Raw genomic sequence first — 9,647 nt, 5'->3', positions numbered from 1 at the left:
TTTATATTGTGAATTGAATTTTAGTAAATTCAATTGTTATTGTTTGTTTTCTTGACTTTTTATAAGCTTTGTCCATAAAATTGTACAATTTTTCATGACAATAAAGCATATTTTTCTATTCTATAATTGAAATATACTCTTTGGTTAATTTTTTATTATTACAACCAATAATAACTATCCAAACACTTGCTTAAGAGCTTTTTAAGGCCATAATAAACTTTAATAAAAAAGTTGGGTTGAAATGACAATTTTAACCTAGTATAGGCTACTATAGACCTCTTATATGTCTAAAATTAGAAAACAAAGAAGAAAAGGGGATTAATTTCTAATTCGATTCTATATTCGGAAATGAATAGTATGTGCCAAGTAGATCTCATCAATTTTACTACAACTAGATGAATTTTTAAATTTATTGTGGTTTATACCATGAACATAATAACATAATTTATTTTGATACACTCTTTTCAATCTTACAGAACGACAGATGTGCGTTACCATGTGAATGATATATTTCTAACTACAGGAGAGTCGTGCATTCTTTAATCTGATAACGATAGGGAATTTGTCAATAATATTATAAGTGAGGTCTCTGACCAGAACTCAAAATTGTCCACGGAAAGTCCAAGCACAGTCAAAGCTAAGGCTCCGTTGAACGTACCAATCAAGATATTGAGAATATGATAGGTTCTTGGATGAAAGACAACATTTTAGCGAAATGATCACATGGCTTGAGATATGCGCAATTCATGAAAAACCGCGCCTACTATTCAGGGACAAATCAATTACTATACAAGGCATTATTTGAAATATAACCCAGATTAAGACTTTTGACTTCCTCTTTGTCACAAGACATCATAAATAAAATTCAGGATGAAGCTGACTTAAGAATGGTAATAGAGGATTCTTGAAATGTTAACCGAAGACGAGACAGGGATGATAACGTTGAAAAAGTTAGTAACCAAGAAAAAAAATTATCTGAAAATGACATACAAAAAAAAAAACTAGAAAAAGTGCCGGAGAAAATCTTGTGAAACTAGCAAAAAAATAGAAATAGTCTGGGCAGATTATCGGAGAATAGGCCAATTTTGGGAAAAGTTATCTACCAGCAATTTTATTGCTGGAATCGAATCTTATGATTCTATATTTTAATAATAAAGGTATGCAAAGTCCGCAGATAGTGTGCTACTTTTTTTATAAAAATGGCGCCCCAAATCGTGTTTTTTTTTTCAATTATTGCTCTATACCTCCAAAGATTTTAACTTTACACCAAAAACACTCCAATAAGAATCCATCATAATTCAATTATTCTGCATAGACACATGTTTTTCCCGATTGAATTCGACGAAAATTTTCCTCGAAAAATGCGGGTTTTTCTAATAAAATCTTTAATTTTCAACTAAAATTTTAGGTAAGTAATTATTTACAATTAATTAAATAACTTGGTGCCGAAAAGCTCTTTTAGTATAGATTATACGTCCAGAAGCCGCTGAAAATTAAATGAACAGTTTAGCAACAATTCATTTGTAAATTAACAATTTACGGTCGCTATCATAACCACAATAATTATGATATATAATATTAACTATAATTTTTGTATAAAAAGGCACTATACCCAGTGGCGGCTCGTGACCTCAGTATGCGGGTAGGCTACACATATACTTCGGGTAGGCGACAAAAAATATCCTACAGTTTGTAATACATTTTGAGCCGTCTTGCAACACTAAATGTAATCTATGAGCGCAACAATGTGTAAAAATTGCTTTTGGAGTATCTACTTTAATTTTTGATTGTAATCCGTTTAAAGAGCCAGCCATTACACTTGCACCATCGTAAAATTGAGCAATTAATTTATTTTTGTAATCATATGGCTCAAGCACGTTTGAAATTAAACTATATAGAGCGTCTGCAGATCTATTATCGCTAACATCAAAAAACCCTAAAAATCTTTCTGTTACCTGACCAACTTTGTTAACAAAACGGATTGTTAAAGTACACTGTGATTTTTCGGTTATATCAGTAGTATCGTCAGCTAGTATAGAAAAAAATTGACTTTCATTAATTTCTGTTGAAATTTCATTTTTTACGTAATCGGCAAGACAATCTATTCAATTATTTTGTATTGTTTTTAAAAAACCCGTGAACACCCCTTCTATTTTTTAACATGATCCTGGATTTCCTGATCGCGTTTAACTACTAAATTAAAAAATTCTTTAAAATTACCCGTGTTTGAAGAATTATGGCTCTTATCACGACCGCGAAATGTAAGTTCTTGTTTTGCTAAAAGAATTGTAACATCAATTTTTTCAACTTCTTCAATCTTTTTCAACTTCTTCATTATATATCTTATTAGATAGAGAAATATGTCCAGCGAAAGCACTGTCAGTAGTTTGTTTATTTTTTTCTAATCGTTTTAAATCTAAGCAATTGTTTAAATGTTCTTTCGAAGATTCATGTTTTTTTACACTAGCTGATAAATTTTTCAAATCTGAATATCCCTGACTCACCCAAACATTTTGCTTCAAATTTGAGAGCAACAGACAAGGCCAACAGGAAAGTGAATTTTTAAAATAACTTCCGCTTAGCCATTTATGATTTTCATACCATATTGTTTTAAACGATCTCGAAAATGGTTGATTGTCTTTTGTCTTATCTGTGGATAAAATTGTTAAATTTTGTAAAGGCCGGCCCATTGAAATAATTACTAATCTTTCTTGATTTTGGCGCCTTGAAAAAGGTGTCTTGATCAAACTGCATATTACATCGTTTAAAATATTCATATTCGATGACTAAAGTTTTTCCACCAATAAAACTAACACACCTACGTTTCAACAACGTCAAATATTACTTATTTTATTTATGTATCAAATAATAATTTACTATTCGAATAAATTGATAAGTTAACAATTAACCTCGCTTTAAATTTTTAATTATCTATATAATCTAATAACACATTATTCAGTTTTCATAAACAAATTTAAATTGTCCTACCTAGTTTTATTCAATACTTAACCTACTAATAACAGCCAAAATCAAAAAACAATTATTTTAAAACAGTTTCACAAGACACAAGAGAAGCAACTGATAAAATTTTGTAGGTCCGGCTATAAGACTCTGTGCCTATCCGCCCGTTCAAAATCCGCCGGCCTGCAGCAGGCCTGCTCGCGTAAACAGAGAGAGAGATCGCACGTCAATTCGGTATTGGCGTCGTTCTATTTCAGGCTACGTTCCCGAGTGCCTGACCAAAGAGAATATAGAATCTATAATCTATACAGTACTACTGATACTACAAGGAGCGTAAAATAATTATAACTACGGAGAAAATTTTTTGGATATTTTTAAAAATAATTTGGATAATTTTTGCTATTTTATTGTAGATATTGTGTCAAAATTTATAAATTACAATTTTGAAATAAGTAATTTATATTAATAATTTATATTATTGTACTACATTTGAAGAGGGTAGGCGGCGCCTACCTTGCCTACCCCGACGGGCCGCCCCTGACTATATCTATCTACTGTACTTTACAGAATTGAAATCAGACTGTTTAAGCGGCCTTAGAAATATTTTGAAATTATAAACAATTTTTTGGCTTATAAACACATGGAATATTTTGGCAACTGTTAAATTAAATTAATTTATAAAAACGGTATTAAAAAGAACGTGGCTGAACGATTCTTTTAAAAGAAAAAACGTTAAATTGCGATAAGTGGTTCCTGAGAAACAACCTTTCAAACTTGACCGGCATGTACGGCAAAGATATAAACAATAGGATCGTAATTTTCAAACCATCACCATTTTATTTCAGTTCTCCTTCTCCACACAAATTTTCATATTTTGAAAAGATTCATAACATATATTATAATAATAAAAACTATCGGTACTACGAGCGAAAAGTACCAAAAATACCAAAATTTCAGTCAGAAATTAGGTTGGAGAAAAAGGTATCTCAAAGTTCAAAATCGGTATACGTTAAAAAGATGCATTTTCTCGGCTTCCCATGGAGCAATTTTCTTCATTCTTTTTTTGTCTCCAAGTAACTCGAGTAGAGCCGTCTAACTAATTAATGCATTATTAAATGTCAAAGTTGCTTTTGTTTGATATAATAAATTAATTTAGTTATAAGAAAATAAAACTGCATATTATTTTTTCCAGTTGTAGACTTTTTATTAGATAAACTTACCACAAGTGTACCTTTTAACGTTTAAATACGAATATGTATTATCATTGGAAAACTGTATATAGTCCGTCCGCTATAACTTTTCCCATGCGGTACGATTCATTTTCAACCAAATTAAGTCAAAACAGAAAGTGAAACGTACGCCGATATGTAGTATGTATATAGTATACAGTATACAAAATGTATATACTGATGTGATCTTGATTATTGATATGAGATAATATTCTTATTTGTCATTTAATTTAATCAATGCATTACTAATAATTTAATTAATTAACCAGATCACATATCAATATGTTTTCAATCTCAGGGCGAATTATAAAATTAATTACTTACTTACGTGGCTTCTCAATATTTCTCAATGGTTCCTAATCGGGATAGGAAAGAAAAGAGTAAAATAATACACACATATGGGTTACAATTATAATCAAAATATTGTTTATTTTATTTAAATGGCAATCACTGCTTAATATGTGCTAGATCTTATTATTCTTAAACATAACATTTACAAATGGGAATCTTATTTCCTTTTGGTTTCCAATTGAAAGTTTTTATTAACATTTAACTATTAGGATTTATTAGCAACAATTCTATTTAAGTTTGATGAAGCTTTTCTGATATTATTGATTATGTTCTTCAATTTATAATGTGGTATTTAATACGAAAAACCCATACATTCATGTCCAAAAAAATGAGACTGACCTTTTTCTGGTGAACTGAGAATGTCTTCACACAAGACCCGTTTCCTGCTATCCTTGGCTGCGATCAAAACCTCGTCCTGGCTTTCAGTAATGTTCTCCTTTGAAGGTTAGCTCGTATAGCTCTCGTTCCTGCTTCTGTCGTGATGCTGTGTTCTACCTTTTTCGAAACTGCAATCAGCTACCGGGACACTCTTGGCTCAAGGAGGTTCTTTACTCTCAACCTGGCCTACCTCTCGTTCCACGATAGATCTCCACACTCACGGAACTACACCGGCTTTCTCACTCTCCGTACACTACCCTCTACTACTCGACTTCACTTCTCGACAGCTCAAAACATTCTGATCTCTATTTTTCATTTATTCCCCTACTTTCTAAATATCCCTTCCAGATTCACAAATCAACCTTCCACCACCAACTCTCATTCGCAGTATTCCTCAAAACCAATTTTTAATCTTTCTAAATATGCTTAATGGATTTCAAAAAAAAATAGTTAATTCCCATTCTAAAATTACTTTCTACTATTTACAAAATTTAATGACCTATTATCTACTTCAACTCAGTCTTATTTAGCATAGGCTAATGATCGAACCTTTCGAGAACAACGATAATGACCTATTATGTATTTCAACTGAGTCTTATTTAGCATAGGCTAGTGATCGAACCTTCCGCGAACAACGATAATGGTACGCGCCATTCACTTTGTTTATTCTCGGCGCATTGTCCCGAGTTTCGTAAGCTTCTTCTAATCACTTCTTAAAATTACATATAACAATTTGTTGTATACAGGTTGTTCTAAATTTATATGCCCGTGGTTGGGAAAATTGAAAATATTTTATATTAAATTGAATTTTGTTTATAATTATCAAATTTTAATTTTCATATCAAATAGAAATATAACAAATCCCCGCCTTGTATTCGATAAAATTTATCTGCATTTTTAAATAAATTTTCTCGAGGCAAAACCAACTCCCTGTATATTTCTTTACTTTAATCTATGTCTTATACCCTAACTTACTATCTACTTCATGTAATTCTGTCTTTTATTCGTGATATTTGTATACATCGTGAATATTATAAATTCCTCGGATCTTTTCCGAGTTCCTGTGCCTCAACTCATAACTATTTATCCCATTTTCATTATTCACGATGTACGGGCCTTCGAAAACAGGCATCAACTTTGCGCAAATGCCCCCAGGAAGATTTGATACTCGTAATGCCCTCACGAGTACTTTTTCACCCTTTTGGAAAGTCACTGGTCTTCTTTTTCTATTTTGTTCCTGTCTTTGGATATATTTTTCGTTGCTTCGCCGTAATCTTCTCTGTACGGTTTCAATCACCTGTTGATATTCTTTTGGCTCTTGGTCTTCCCATGGCCTTATCGGCAGTACACCCTTCATGATGTATTGTGGGGTCTCTTTTGTTACTGTGCTCGGAATTGTATTTAGATACCTTTCTATTTCCGCCATTTTCCTGTCCCAGTGGCGATGTTGACCATCTGTTGCAATGCGAAGAAATTTCGTCACTTCCTGTATGAATCGTTCCGAAGGATTACTCTGTGGATGCCTGATGCTGACAAAATTTGTCTCTATTCCTCGTTCTCGAAGTTGTCCCTTGAAACGATCATTTCGGAAATACGTTGCATTGTCCAGTAGAATCTTTTTTGGTGTTCCTACTATGGCTATAAAATTGTCGATTTTTCTTAATATTTCTTCCCCCTTTGTGGTGCGGCAACTATATAATTTTACGTATTTTGAAAACACATCCACCATTACCAGAATATGTTTGTTCCTTTTAGTGGTCATAATTAGATCGCTTAACATATCTATTCCTACAATGTCTAGTTTGTTTCGGGCTTCAATATTTTTGGCAACATTTTCGTTTTTGAAATTTCGACTCTTATATTTTTGACATACATCGCACTTCTGGGTAATTTCCTTTGCAATGCGGTAATCCTGTCGGCTAATGTAATTTTCCCTAAAAACGAGCCAAACTTTTCTGCTACCGATATGCCCATTGTCCTCATGTAATTTCTTTATTATCTTTTCGGCCAATGTCTGTGTCACTAAATATAGTTCCTTTCCGTCTATTCTCTTAAAATATATGTTATTTTCTATTTCCGCTCTTCTTTTCTCTCTTTCCTCTAGGTCTTCCTGGTTTGTCCTTATCTCATTTAACGAATATATCCCTTCTTCTTGTATTAATCTATTTAGTTCCACCTGTAGAGTAATTGTTTCCTTTTTTCCAGTGTCCTCATCCCGTGTTAGAGCGTCGGCTATTATGTTGTCTTTTCCTTTTTTATATCGGAACTCAAAATCATACTCCTGTAATAATAGAATGCCTCTATGTATTCTATTATTTACTAATCTATTCTTCATGATATGTACTAAAGCTGCATGGTCTGTTTCGATTGTGAATTTTGCTCCCAATAAGTAAAACCTCAATTTGTTTACGCAATATAGTACACTGGCAAACTCCAATTCTGTAACACTATATTTTCTCTCATGTGTTTTAGTCACTCGAGATATAAAACATATCGGCACTTCTTGGTCGTTTTGTATTTGAGACAGAACTCCTGCAAATTTTTGTATGGACGCATCAGTTCGGAGTATAAAAGGTAAATTGTAAATGGGGTGGTATATTTTCGTTCCTTTTGCGAATTCTCGTTTTAATGTTTCGAAAGCTTCCTCCTGTTCTTCTTTCCAATTCCATTTTATTCCTTTTTTAAGCAATTTTATCAGAGGGATTTCCTTTTGGCTCAAATCGGGAATCAGCTTTTTAAAATAATTAATCGTGCCAAGAAAACCTCTCAATGTTTTCAAATTCGTTGGTCTTGGGTATTCATCTATGAGCTTGACTCTGTCTTCGGCTAATCTTACTGTTTTGGTGTCCAATTGAAAACCCAAATAAATGACTTCTTTTTGAAAAAATTGACATTTTTCAATGTTTAATTTCAATCCCGCTGTGTCCAATTCTTCCAGAATTATTCCTATGTGTTCCAGATGACTCTGAGTATCTTGTGAAAAAATTAATAAATCATCGATATAATGAACTATGAAATCTTCATGGCGATTCAAAATGGTATGTAGAGCTCGGACGAGTGCAGCACAAGCACTCTGCAATCCAAATGGCACTACCTTAAACCGGTAGACAATACCATCAATAGAAAAAGCGGTGTAGTTTCTACACTTTTCAGCTAACGGTATCAACCAAAAACTGTGTTTTAAGTCAATTTTCGAAAATATGTGTGACCCGGTGATTCTTCCAAAAATGGCCTCGATGTTTAGAGGTGATTCTTTTTTCCACTTCTTCTCTGTCTACTTGAATAGCATTTTCCAACTTATTTTCCAAATTTTCTAGTTCCTTTATTTTATCTTGAATTTTCAATTCATACTTTTCTATGCGTTCCTCCATTTTCTTGTTGTTCTCTTCTATGGCTTGTTTTGTTTCCTTCTGATTTTCTTGCATTATTCTTTTTGTTTCATCCATTTTTTGATCCAATTTTTGTTGTGTTTCATCCATTTTTTGTTGTGTTTCATCCATTTTTAGTTGTGTTTCATCCATTTTTTGTTGTGTTTCATCCATTTTTTGATCCACGTTATCCATTTTCTGTTGTGTTTCATCCATTTTTTGATCCATTTTTTGTTGTGATTCATCCATTTTTTTTGTGATTCATCCATTTTCTTTGATGTTTCTTCCTGATTTTTATCCATTGTTCGTTTTGCTTCATCCATTTTTTGTGACTGGAGTTGCATAAGTTGTAATAGTTTATCTATTCCTGATAATTCTTGCTGTTCTGATGCCATGATTGTCGTGTCTAAAATATCTTCTCGGTCTGAATGTTCTTTTTGTTTTTTGTTGTCCTTGCTTTGGCTTCTTGTCACAGACATTTGTTTTCAAGAAGTACTGTCCCCGCCAAATATGAAATTTTACTAGTATGTTACCAAGACGACTTTTTCTCACCCAAATATTATAAATTGTCAATAAATATATCAAATGTTAATATCGTAAAAATAAAATATTAAATCAGTTATGTAAAATTTGTACCTAAAGAGATCTAAAATTTTATGTTATCAAATGTAAGTATCTCACTTTTTACCACAGGCATATAAATTTTCATATACCGGCTTTACTCTTTCTATCCTTCAAATTTGCCACTAGAAATAATTTTCCATGCTTTCCACGTTGGACGACAGTTGATGTGCTCTTGATTATTGATATGAGATAATATTCTTATTTGTCATTTAATTTAATCAATGCATTAATAATAATTTAATTAATTAACCAGATCACATATCAATATGTTTTCAATCTCAGGGCGAATTATAAAATTAATTACTTACTTACGTGGCTTCTCAGTATTTCTCAATGGTTCCTAATCAGGATAGGAAAGAAAAGAGTAAAATAATACACACATATGGGTTACAATTATAATCAAAATATTGTTTATTTTATTTAAATGGCAATCACTGCTTAATATGTGCTAGATCTTATTATTCTTAAACATAACATTTACAAATGGGAATCTTATTTCCTTTTGGTTTCCAATTGAAAGTTTTTATTAACATTTAACTATTAGGATTTATTAGCAACAATTCTATTTAAGTTTGATGAAACTTTTCTGATATTATTGATTATGTTCTTCAATTTATAATGTGGTATTTAATACGAAAAACCCATACATTCATGTCCAAAAAAATGAGACTGACCTTTTTCTGGTGAACTGAGAATGTCTTCACACAAGACCCGTTTCCTGCTATCCTTGGCTGCG

The sequence above is a fragment of the Diabrotica virgifera genome, chromosome 4, assembly GCF_917563875.1.
Source record: "Diabrotica virgifera virgifera chromosome 4, PGI_DIABVI_V3a".
Lineage (NCBI taxonomy): Eukaryota > Metazoa > Arthropoda > Insecta > Coleoptera > Chrysomelidae > Diabrotica > Diabrotica virgifera.
This window is presented reverse-complemented; position numbering follows the sequence as displayed.